This window comes from Salmo trutta, unplaced genomic scaffold, assembly GCF_901001165.1.
Source record: "Salmo trutta unplaced genomic scaffold, fSalTru1.1, whole genome shotgun sequence".
NCBI lineage: Eukaryota > Metazoa > Chordata > Actinopteri > Salmoniformes > Salmonidae > Salmo > Salmo trutta.
In genome coordinates, this window is record NW_021822597.1 from 52727 (window position 1) to 65843 (window position 13117).

The 13117-nt window shown below is 43.8% G+C and overlaps 1 long non-coding RNA gene across 1 annotated transcript; it reads left to right on the top strand.

Moving 5' to 3' along the window:
- The first annotated feature begins 1136 nt into the window (after positions 1–1136).
- LOC115182854 (uncharacterized) lies at positions 1137–10880 on the top strand. The gene is made up of 4 exons (XR_003873898.1): positions 1137–1787; positions 4549–4647; positions 7910–8026; positions 10832–10880. It is a non-coding gene; the product is annotated as an uncharacterized LOC115182854 (long non-coding RNA).
- Positions 10881–13117: the final 2237 nt, after the last annotated feature.

Below are 13117 nucleotides of genomic sequence, written 5' to 3' on the forward strand. Positions count from 1 at the left end.
GTCTACTGTAGCCTATTAATCTGTATGCCTATCTAGTCTACTGTAGCCTATTAATCTGTATGCCTATCTAGTCTACTGTAGCCTATTAATCTGTATGCCTATCTAGTCTACTGTAGCCTATTAATCTGTATGCCTATCTAGGCTACTGTAGCCTATTAATCTTTAAGCCTATCTAGGCTACTGTAGCCTATTAATCTTTAAGCCTATCTAGGCTACTGTAGCCTATTAATCTTTAAGCCTATCTAGGCTACTGTAGCCTATTAATCTTTAAGCCTATCTAGGCTACTGTAGCCTATTAATCTTTAAGCCTATCTAGGCTACTGTAGCCTATTAATCTTTATGCCTACCCAGGCTACTGTAGCCTATTAATCTTTATGCCTATCTAGGCTAATGTAGCCTATTAATCTGTATGCCTATCTAGTCTACTGTAGCCTATTAATCTGTATGCCTATCTAGTCTACTGTAGCCTATTAATCTGTATGCCTATCTAGTCTACTGTAGCCTATTAATCTGTATGCCTATCTAGTCTACTGTAGCCTATTAATCTGTATGCCTATCTAGTCTACTGTAGCCTATTAATCTGTATGCCTATCTAGGCTACTGTAGCCTATTAATCTTTAAGCCTATCTAGGCTACTGTAGCCTATTAATCTTTAAGCCTATCTAGGCTACTGTAGCCTATTAATCTTTAAGCCTATCTAGGCTACTGTAGCCTATTAATCTTTAAGCCTATCTAGGCTACTGTAGCCTATTAATCTTTAAGCCTATCTAGGCTACTGTAGCCTATTAATCTTTATGCCTACCCAGGCTACTGTAGCCTATTAATCTTTATGCCTATCTAGGCTACTGTAGCCTATTAATCTTTAAGCCTATCTAGGCTACAGTAGCCTATTAATCTTTAAGCCTATCTAGGCTACTGTAGCCTATTAATCTTTATGCCTACCCAGGCTACTGTAGCCTATTAATCTTTAAGCCTATCTAGGCTACTGTAGCCTATTAATCTTTAAGCCTATCTAGGCTACTGTAGCCTATTAATCTTTATGCCTACCCAGGCTACTGTAGCCTATTAATCTTTATGCCTACCCAGGCTACTGTAGCCTATTAATCTTTATGCCTACCTAGGCTACTGTAGCCTATTAATCATTATGCCCATCTAGGCTACTGTAGCCTATTAATCGTTATGCCCATCTAGGCTATTGTAGCCTACCATTTAATACTATAAATATGTTGAAATGACAGGAGTCGTTGCAAATCATTTTGTGCCACTTGTGTAGCCTACCAGGAGCTGGTAAACTGATTTAATAAATAGCCTGTAACTTCAGTTTATTGTTGTTGTTGCCTTGTGTTATTTTGCAACTATTAATGTCCATGTTGAGTTAATTCAGTAGGAAGTTATTGTAACGCTTGGACGTCGTGGGTGTGGAGTCAGGCGCAGGAGGCAGAAAAATGTTTGGTACAATACTATTTAATAAGTACCACAAAAGAGAAAATGCCCAAAAACAACAGGGCGTAACAAAACCCAAAGTCCAAAACACGATCCACTACACAAACACAGTGAAACAAAACGTAACAAGCCCACACACAGAACAGGTGGGGAGGCGGGCTTAAATAACACCACTAATTACCTAAATGAACACAGGTGCAACTAATAAAGGCATAACCAACAGAAAAACTAAAAGGGGATCGGTGGCAGCTAGTAGGCCGGGGACGACGAACACCGAGCGCCACCCGAACAGGGAGAGGAGCCACCCTCGGTAGGAGTCGTGACAGTTATCAAGTGTGACCATGGTAAGATGTTAGAATGCATTAGATTGAAGGTAACAGTTCTATCTCAATGGCGGATCAGATGTTAGAATGCATTAGATTGAAGGTAACAGTTCTATCTCAATGGCTGATCAGATGTTAGGATGCATTAGATTGAAGGTAACAGTTCTATCTCAATAGTATTAATATTAGATTCATAGACCTGTTCAGTTCATTACCATAGTATTAATATTAGATTCATCGACCTGTTCAGTGCATTACCATAGTATTATACTACAGCTACTGAAGGTTAACACATTATTTTTTTAAACCTTTATTTAACTTGGCAAGTCAGTTAATAACAAATTCTTATTTACAATGATGGCCTACCGGGGAACAGTGGGTTAACTGCCGTGTTCAGGGGCAGAACGACAGATTTTTACCTTGTCAGCTCTGGGATTCAATCCTGCAACCTTTTGGTTACCGTCCCAACGCTCTAACCACTAGGCTACCTGCCGTCCCAACGCTCTAACCACTAGGCTACCTGCCGCCCCAACGCTCTAACCACTAGGCTACCTGCCGCCCCAACGCTCTAACCACTAGGCTACCTGCCGCCCCAACGCTCTAACCACTAGGCTACCTGCCACCCCAACGCTCTAACCACTAGGCTACCTGCCACCCCAACGCTCTAACCACTAGACTACCTGCCACCCCAACGCTCTAACCACTAGGCTACCTGCCACCCCAACGCTCTAACCACTAGGCTACCTAATGCTCTAACCACTAGGCTACCTGCCACCCCAACGCTCTAACCACTAGGCTACCTGCCACCCCAACGCTCTAACCACTAGGCTACCTGCCACCCCAACGCTCTAACCACTAGGCTACCTGCCACCCCAACGCTCTAACCACTAGGCTACCTAATGCTCTAACCACTAGGCTACCTGCCACCCCAACGCTCTAACCACTAGGCTACCTGCCACCCCAACGCTCTAACCACTAGGCTACCTAATGCTCTAACCACTAGGCTACCTGCCACCCCAACGCTCTAACCACTAGGCTACCTGCCACCCCAACGCTCTAACCACTAGGCTACCTAACGCTCTAACCACTAGGCTACCTGCCACCCCAACGCTCTAACCACTAGGCTACCTGCCACCCCAACGCTCTAACCACTAGGCTACCTAATGCTCTAACCACTAGGCTACCTAATGCTCTAACCACTAGGCTACCTAATGCTCTAACCACTAGGCTACCTATCGCTCTAACCACTAGGCTACCTATCGCTCTAACCACTAGGCTACCTATCGCTCTAACCACTAGGCTACCCAACGCTCTAACCACTAGGCTACCTGCCACCCCAACGCTCTAACCACTAGGCTACCTGCCACCCCAACGCTCTAACCACTAGGCTACCTGCCACCCCAACGCTCTAACCACTAGGCTACCTGCCACCCCAACGCTCTAACCACTAGGCTACCTAAGGCTCTAACCACTAGGCTACCTAAGGCTCTAACCACTAGGCTACCTATCGCTCTAACCACTAGGCTACCTATCGCTCTAACCACTAGGCTACCTATCGCTCTAACCACTAGGCTACCTAACGCTCTAACCACTAGGCTACCTGCCACCCCAACGCTCTAACCACTAGGCTACCTGCCACCCCAACGCTCTAACCACTAGGCTACCTAACGCTCTAACCACTAGGCTACCTAACGCTCTAACCACTAGGCTACCTGCCGCCTCTACGCTCTAACCACTAGGCTACCTAACGCTCTAACCACTAGGCTACCTAACGCTCTAACCACTAGGCTACCTAACGCTCTAACCACTAGGCTACCTAACGCTCTAACCACTAGGCTACCTGCCGCCCCAACGCTCTAACCACTAGGCTACCTGCCACCCCAACGCTCTAACCACTAGGCTACCTAATGCTCTAACCACTAGGCTACCTAACGCTCTAACCACTAGGCTACCTAACGCTCTAACCACTAGGCTACCTGCCACCCCAACGCTCTAACCACTAGGCTACCTGCCGCCTCTACACTCTAACCACTAGGCTACCTAACGCTCTAACCACTAGGCTACCTAACGCTCTAACCACTAGGCTACCTAACGCTCTAACCACTAGGCTACCTAACGCTCTAACCACTAGGCTACCTAACGCTCTAACCACTAGGCTACCTGCCGCCCCAATGCTCTAACCACTAGGCTACCTGCCGCCCCAATGCTCTAACCACTAGGCTACCTATCGCTCTAACCACTAGGCTACCTAACGCTCTAACCACTAGGCTACCTAACGCTCTAACCACTAGGCTACCTATCGCTCTAACCACTAGGCTACCTATCGCTCTAACCACTAGGCTACCAAACGCTCTAACCACTAGGCTACCTGCCGCCTCTACACTCTAACCACTAGGCTACCTATCGCTCTAACCACTAGGCTACCTAACGCTCTAACCACTAGGCTACCTAACGCTCTAACCACTAGGCTACCTGCCGCCCCAACGCTCTAACCACTAGACTACCTTCCGCCCCAAAATAAGATGTAGGCCTATCAGGGGCTATTAGTTAGTTTTCAGGCCTTGTGGGAGGGTTTTGAGTAGTCATTGGGCTAGAAAAAGTAATTACATTAAATCACCTGACTGTTTGGATGTGTCTGTTAGTAAACGGTTTTATTTCTAAGAGATAATGAAAAAAATAATTAGTTGTCACTGTGTTAACCACAACCAACATGCTGGATCTCTGTTTAGTTGTTACTGTGTTAACCACAACCAACATGCTGGATCTCTGTTTCTCTGTTTAGGGCTCAGTGCTCTAAAATGAGTCTCTCTGGGGAGAGAGAGGAGGGGGGCCCTGCCTCTAAAATGAGCATCTCTGGGGGACATGACATCAAAACTAATAGGTGAGCTGACAATATTGTTTAAGAATGTATATTCTAAAATGCTTTTTATTCATGAATGATTGCTTATGGGTACATTCTATATGACTGTTCTAGATTTGAAAATGTGAAAATGTGAAAATATGAAAATGTGTTTTTTTGCAAAACGCTATATCACCTAGATATCTATATCCACCTAGATATCTATATATCCACCTAGACATCTATATATCCACCTAGACATCTATATATCCACCTAGACATCTATATATCCACCTAGACATCTATATATCCACCTAGACATCTATATATCCACCTAGACATCTATATATCCACCTAGATATCTATATATCCACCTAGATATCTATATATCCACCAAGATATCTATATATCCACCTAGACATCTATATATCCACCAAGTCTCCAATCACTACCTTGTATCCTTTTCCCTCTCGCTCTCCTCCAACACTTCTCACTCTGCCCCTACTCGGATGGTATTGCGCCGTCGCAACCTTCGCTCTCACTCTCCTGCTACTCTCTCCTCTTCCATCCTATCATCTCTTCCCTCTGCTCAATCCTTCTCCAACCAATCTCCTGATTCTGCCTCCTCAACCCTCCTCTCCTCCCTTTCTGCATCCTTTGACTCTCTATGTCCCCTATCCTCCCGGCCGGCTCGGTCCTCCCCTCCTGCTCCGTGGCTTGACGACTCATTGCGAGCTCACAGAACAGGGCTCCGGGCAGCCGAGCGGAAATGGAGGAAAACTAGCCAACCTGCGGACCTGGCATCTTTTCACTCCCTCCTCTCTACATTTTCCTCCTCTGTTTCTGCTGCTAAAGCCACTTTCTACCACTCTAACTTCCAAGCATCTGCCTCTAACCCTAGGAAGCTCTTTGCCACCTTCTCCTCCCTCCTGAATCCTCCCCCCCCTCTCTGCGGATGACTTCGTCAACCATTTTGAAAAGAAGGTCGACGACATCCGATCCTCGTTTGTTAAGTCAAACAACACCGCTGGTCTTGCTCACATTGCCCTACCCTATGCTTTGACCTCTTTCTCCCCTCTCTCTCCAGATGAAATCTTGCGTCTTGTGACGGCCGGCCGCCCAACAACCTGCCCGCTTGACCCTGTCCCCTCCTCTCTCCTCCAGACCATTTCCGGAGACCTTCTCCCTTACCTCACCTCGCTCATCAACTCATCCTTGACTGCTGGCTACGTCCCTTCTGTCTTTAAGAGTGCGAGATTTGCACCCCTTCTCAAAAAACCTACACTCGATCCCTCTGATGTCAACAGCTACAGACCAGTATCCCTTCTTTCTTTTCTCTCCAAAACTCTTGAGCGTGCCGTCCTTGGCCAGCTCTCTTGCGATCTCTCTCAGAATGACCTTCTTGATCCAAATCAGTCAGGTTTCAAGACTGGTCATTCAACTGAGACTGCTCTTCTCTGTGTCACGGAGGCTCTCCGCACTGCTAAAGCTAACTCTCTTTCCTCTGCTCTCATCCTTCTAGACCTATCTGCTGCCTTTGATACTGTGAACCATCAGATCCTCCTCTCCACCCTCTCCGAGTTGGGCATCTCCGGCGCGGCTCACTCTTGGATTGCGTCCTAACTTATAGGTCGCTCCTACCAGGTGGCGTGGCGAGAATCCGTCTCCGCACCACGTGCTCTCACCACTGGTGTCCCCCAGGGCTCAGTTCTAGGCCCTCTCCTATTCTCGCTATACACCAAGTCACTTGGCTCTGTCATATCCTCACATAGTCTCTCCTATCATTGCTACGCAGACGACACACAATTAATCTTCTCCTTTCCCCCTTCTGATAACCAGGTGGCGAATCGCATCTCTGCATGTCTGGCAGACATATCAGTGTGGATGACGGATCACCACCTCAAGCTGAACCTCGGCAAGACGGAGCTGCTCTTCCTCCCGGGGTAGGACTGCCCTTTCCATGATCTCCCCATCACGGTTGACAACTCCATTGTGTCCTCCTCCCAGAGTGCTAAGAGCCTTGGCGTGACCCAGGACAACACCCTGCCGTTCTCCACTAACATCAAGGCGGTGACCCAATCCTGTAGGTTCATGCTCTACAACATTCGCAGAGTACGACCCTGCCTTACACAGGAAGCGGCGCAGGTCCTAATCCAGGCACTTGTCATCTCCCGTCTGGATTACTGCAACTCGCTGTTGGCGGGGCTCCCTGCCTGTGCCATTAAACCCCTACAACTCATCCAGAACACCGCAGCCCGTCTGGTGTTCAACCTTCCCAAGTTCTCTCACTTCACCCCGCTCCACCGCACGTTCCACTGGCTTCCAGTAGAAGCTCGCATCTGCTACAAGACCATGGTGCTTGCCTACGGAGGTGTGAGGGGAACGGCACCTCCATACCTTCAGGCTCTGATCAGGCCCTACACCCAAACAAGGGCACTGCGTTCATCCACCTCTGGCCTGCTGGCCCCCCTACCTCTGCAGAAGCACAGTTCCCTCTCAGCCCAGTCAAAACTGTTCGCTGCTCTGGCACCCCAATGGTGTAACAAGCTCCCTTACGATGCCAGGACAGCGGAGTCAATCACCACCTTCCGGAGACACCTGAAACCCCACCTCTTTAAGGAATACCTGGGATAGGATAAAGTAATCCTTCTACCCCCCCCCCCAAAAAAAAAAAAAAAGATATAGATGTACTATTGTAAAGTGGTTGTTCCACTGGATATCATAAGGTGAATGCACCAATTTGTAAGTCACTCTGGATAAGAGTGTCTGCTAAATGACGTAAATGTTAATGTAAATATATCCACCTAGATATCTATATATCCACCTAGATATCTATATATCCACCTAGATATCTATATATCCACCTAGATATCTATACATCCACCTAGATATCTATACATCCACCTAGATATCTATACATCCACCTAGATATCTATATATCCACCTAGATATCTATATATCCATTGTTTATTAGGAGTGGAATGTTGGTATCCTGTATATCTGACTGTGATATGTGGTTGTCCCACCTAGATATCTAAATATGAATTCACTTACAGATGCCATGTTAATTTGACCCAGTTTCTCACGTCGGGAAAATAACAGCAAATGTGCATTTCATGTGGAAATTACCCGCTTTAAAAGTCTTTATAAAGCCTTGTAGTGGTTTAATCATTTCTTTAAACAATGAGATAATATACCAACATTTCTGAAAAGTGATATTTAGCGTTTTGGAATGAAACGCTTGTTTCCCCATCTGAGATCAGAGTAGATGAGAGATGTAATGTTTGTCTCTGTTGTGTTGAAGTCCAATCAAGCAGGAGAGACCAGCCTCCCCTGTTCCCAGCTGTGTGTCCATGAAGAGTGACTGGTCTATGAAGCATCCTATACGGTTTAGAGAGGGAGACTTTTCTACTGAACAAAGGTAAGAAGAACTCATGGGTCATGGTCAGTGAGTTAAACAACACTGTCTCTAGTCATTTCTCCTCTCCCATTTTCACATTTATTTTTGTTTTCATAATCCATAGGCTAATCCTTTTGTCCATTTTCATAGTCCTAAAACAATATTAAACAAACACAGCGTTCCCTGTGTGTGTGTGTGTGTGTGTGTGTGTGTGTGTGTGTGTGTGTGTGTGTGTGTGTGTGTGTGTGTACTCCCTGGATGAAGACATATAATCTCTATCCTGATTGCCTAGTCACTTTTACCCCTACCTACATGCACATGTTACCTCAATTACCTGGTACCCCTGGACATTGACTCAGTACTGGTACTCCTTATAGCCTCATTATTACCCCAACTACCTGGTACCCCTGCACATTGACTCAGTACTGGTACTCCTTATAGTCTCATTATTACCTCAACTACCTGGTACCCCTGCACATTGACTCAGTACTGGTACTCCTTATGGTCTCATTATTACCACAACTACCTGGTACCCCTGCACATTGACTCAGTACTGGTACTCCTTATAGTCTCATTATTACCTCAACTACCTGGTACCCCTGCACATTGACTCAGTACTGGTACTCCTTATAGTCTCATTATTACCCCAACTACCTGGTACCCCTGAACATTGACTCAGTACTGGTTCTCCTTATAGCCTCATTATTACCTCAACTACCTGGTACCCCTGCACATTGACTCAGTACTGGTACTCCTTATAGTCTCATTATTACCTCAACTACCTGGTACCCCTGAACATTGACTCAGTACTGGTTCTCCTTATAGCCTCATTATTACCTCAACTACCTGGTACCCCTGCACATTGACTCAGTACTGGTACTCCTTATAGTCTCATTATTACCTCAACTACCTGGTACCCCTGCACATTGACTCAGTACTGGTTCTCCTTATAGCCTCATTATTACCTCAACTACCTGGTACCCCTGCACATTGACTCAGTACTGGTACTCCTTATAGTCTCATTATTACCTCCACTACCTGGTACCCCTGCACATTGACTCAGTACTGGTACTCCTTATAGTCTCATTATTACCTCAACTACCTGGTACCCCTGGACATTGACTCAGTACTGGTGCTCCTTATAGTCTCATTATTACCTCAACTACCTGGTACCCCTGCACATTGACTCAGTACTGGTGCTCCTTATAGTCTCATTATTACCTCAACTACCTGGTACCCCTGCACATTGACTCAGTACTGGTACTCCTTATAGTCTCGTTATTACCTCAACTACCTGGTACCCCTGCACATTGACTCAGTACTGGTACTCCTTATAGTCTCGTTATTACCTCAACTACCTGGTACCCCTGCACATTGACTCAGTACTGGTACTCCTTATAGTCTCGTTATTACCTCAACTACCTGGTACCCCTGCACATTGACTCAGTACTGGTACTCCTTATAGTCTCGTTATTACCTCAACTACCTGGTACCCCTGCACATTGACTCAGTACTGGTACTCCTTATAGTCTCATTATTACCTCAACTACCTGGTACCCCTGCACATTGACTCAGTACTGGTACTCCTTATAGTCTCGTTATTACCTCAACTACCTGGTACCCCTGCACATTGACTCAGTACTGGTACTCCATATAGCCTGATCTCTGAGAGTGAGACAGATATATATTATTACTGTGTTAAACCTAGCAGTACTACTGATTTCTCTGAGAGTGAGGCAGATATATATTATTACTGTATTAAACCTAGCAGTACTACTGATTTCTCTGAGAGTGAGACAGATATATATTTTTACTGTGTTAAACCTAGCAGTACTACTGATCTCTCTGAGAGTGAGGCAGATATATATTATTACTCTGTTAAACCTAGCAGTACTACTGATTTCTCTGAGAGGCAGATATATATTATTACTGTGTTAAACCTAGCAGTAGTACTGATTTCTCTGAGAGGCAGATATATATTATTACTGTGTAAAACCTAGCAGTACTACTGATTTCTCTGAGAGACAGATATATATTATTACTGTATTAAACCTAGCAGTACTACTGATTTCTCTGAGAGGCAGATATATATTATTACTGTATTAAACCTAGCAGTACTACTGATTTCTCTGAGAGTGAGGCAGATATATATTATTACTGTATTAAACCTAGCAGTACTACTGATTTCTCTGAGAGTGAGGCAGATATATATTATTACTGTATTAAACCTAGCAGTACTACTGATTTCTCTGAGAGGCAGATATATATTATTACTGTATTAAACCTAGCAGTACTACTGATTTCTCTGAGAGTGAGGCAGATATATATTATTACTGTATTAAACCTAGCAGTACTACTGATTTCTCTGAGAGTGAGGCAGATATATATTATTACTGTGTTAAACCTAGCAGTACTACTGATTTCTCTGAGAGTGAGGCAGATACATAGCATTTTGCAAAAAAAAAACATTTGTCTCTCTGAAATGAAACCATCAAGTGATAGATTTTAAACAAAAACATGTCTGTCATTGAACAACGCCATGCCATGATTAGATAGTGAAATAACACATCAATCTCTTTCATAATTTATTTAATCAATATCCATGAAGAGTGATCGGTCTATGGATAAACCTATATACTTTAGAGAGGGAGACTTTTCTACTGAACAAAGGTAAGAAGAACTCATGGGTCATGGTCAGTGAGTTAAACAACACTGTCTCTAGTCATTTCTGACTAGAGAGTGTGTGTGTGTGTGGTGTGTGTGTGTGGTGTGTGTGGTGTGTGTGGTGTGTGTGGTGTGTACTGTAATCTCATGTTTATTCCACAGAAACCAACAGGAGAGATCAGAGTCAGAGATTCTCAGTGGTCAGTCTTCCCAGTGTCATCAAACAGACCTGGACTCTATATTCAGTGTATGTGATCCTGTTATCTACATTTGTTTTTGTTTACCTCAAGTAAAGTTGATCTGTCAATTATTAATTATTGTGTTAATGAGAAAGCATTTCTTCTCTTGCTTAACTTATTTACATGATTTATTTCAGTTGCTTGAAGAGAAAATGATGACATTTGTGAAGAACGAGCTGAAGATTTTCAAGAGGATTCTTAGTCCTGAACTCCCAGAAGGCTTTGAGAGTCAGAAGCAGGATGAGGAAGTGGTGGATGCTGAAGATGAGAAGCAGGAGAGCAGTGCCAGAGAGGGGGCTCTGAAGATCACACTGCACGTCCTGAGGAAAATGAACCAGAAAGAGCTCGCTGACACACTGGAGAAATGTAAGATCTGTCTGCCTCATGTTGAATGCTGTTTTATAACATTTAAAAGCTGTAGCTAAATTACAGCTAAAGTAGCTGTGTAACTCAATGATATTGTAGCAGCCTTAACACAACACCTAGTGACCTCAACAAGTAGCAGCAGGGATGTGTTGTGTTGATTAATTTAGAGAGAGAGAGAGACAACATTAATAATACCATCAATAATACCAATAATAATATAATCAGTCACACCAGTCTGGAATGCATTATGAAAACATTTATACTGTCGTGTCTTTGGGCACCATTAACTTGAAGACATGTTTATCAAATAACTCCCTGTAATTATTATCACATGATTAAACTGATTAATCGTTTAACTGTAATTAACTAGGAGATCGGGGCACCAAGGAAAATATTCAGATTACAAAGTTATAATTTTCCTAATATAACTTTCCTATATTATAACATTATATATTATAGTATAGGCCGATTATCTTCTGGTTTAAATGGCGTATTTTACCTTGCGTCCAGTCTCATTCCAAACGTCGTAAATTGTTGTATCTGCACGAACCCAGTCTTTACTAAGAGTCATCCATACATCAATTGTCTTAAAATCATTTATTTACTAAACTAAGTAATTCACAGAAAGCATACAAACAGTAATTATTGTCACAAAGAATTGGTAGAGTAATGTGCCCTATTGGCTAACAGGCATGGCGGCTTGTTAAACAAAGGGTCATAAAGGGCAGCTGAGGAGGCACACAGAGTTCATTAATATTAACAATTGATATGCTAATCCTTTGTACATGAACGCTCACTCATTCGGGAACAATTGCAATCAATATATATTTACGCTCAGTGTGTCGTCGGGATCCTTGTTGGAGAGTTTTTGTCCTGTTGGAAAGTTTTTGTCCCGTTCTCTCTCTCTCTCTCTCGGTTAGAATGAATCTTTCAAAGCGACATTCATTAATGTTGTTATAGAATGGATGTTTCGTCGGTCTTCGCGTTCAATGATATAATTTCTAGCTGCAGACTATTAATTAATATCAAAGACTTGTTATTATTCTGTCGGTCTCGATAGGCTAAAAGTTTAACCACGTGGTATAGTTAACTTTCAGTAGAGGAATTGGATGGTCAAACCTTGGCTCTCTCTTCTGAGGTAAGCTGGTCTCATGAAAGAAAATCAGGGTGGGGGTTTTATACGTGAACATAGAACAGGCTTGTCACATGACGCCTGGTCCTGTCTGTGTCCCTGGGGGGTGTGCCGATGACTGATTTAAGCTTTGAACAGAAATACATTCTATCACATTAACATCAGTACATAGCATCTCAACGTATTCCAAATAGCTTTATCCTTATTAATACATTTTATACAACCATTTAGATGCAAGTCCTATAGCTGAGGCTATTATATAAACAGTATTAGGGTAATATGGCTATATTGTCTCTTCTGAGTATCACACAATTGTACCAAGCGGACCAGTTCGTAGCTGGATTCTTCACCGATCTTTTATACCTTCTCCAGAACATAAATGTTGTTTGGTTCCCCAATTCTGTGAGTTGGAAGAATTTCCTTGTCTCTCTATGAAACCCCTCTGTCTCAACTGGGCCTGTTAGGCAGGACATTTCCTTTGGAATTTACGACCGCCTTGACAGGGCCTGGGTAGGAAGAGGTAGGTAGGGGGGTGGTGCAAGGGGGAGAGGGTCAACTGTGCTCCCAGTTCCCAGAGAGAGGGCAACGTCATGACAATACATTCAGTTAAGAGAATAAATGATTATAATTTAAAATGTTATAACAGTCCTACAATACTGTAGACATTAAAACAGACGTAATATTAATATCCTCTGTGTTATTTCTAGATTC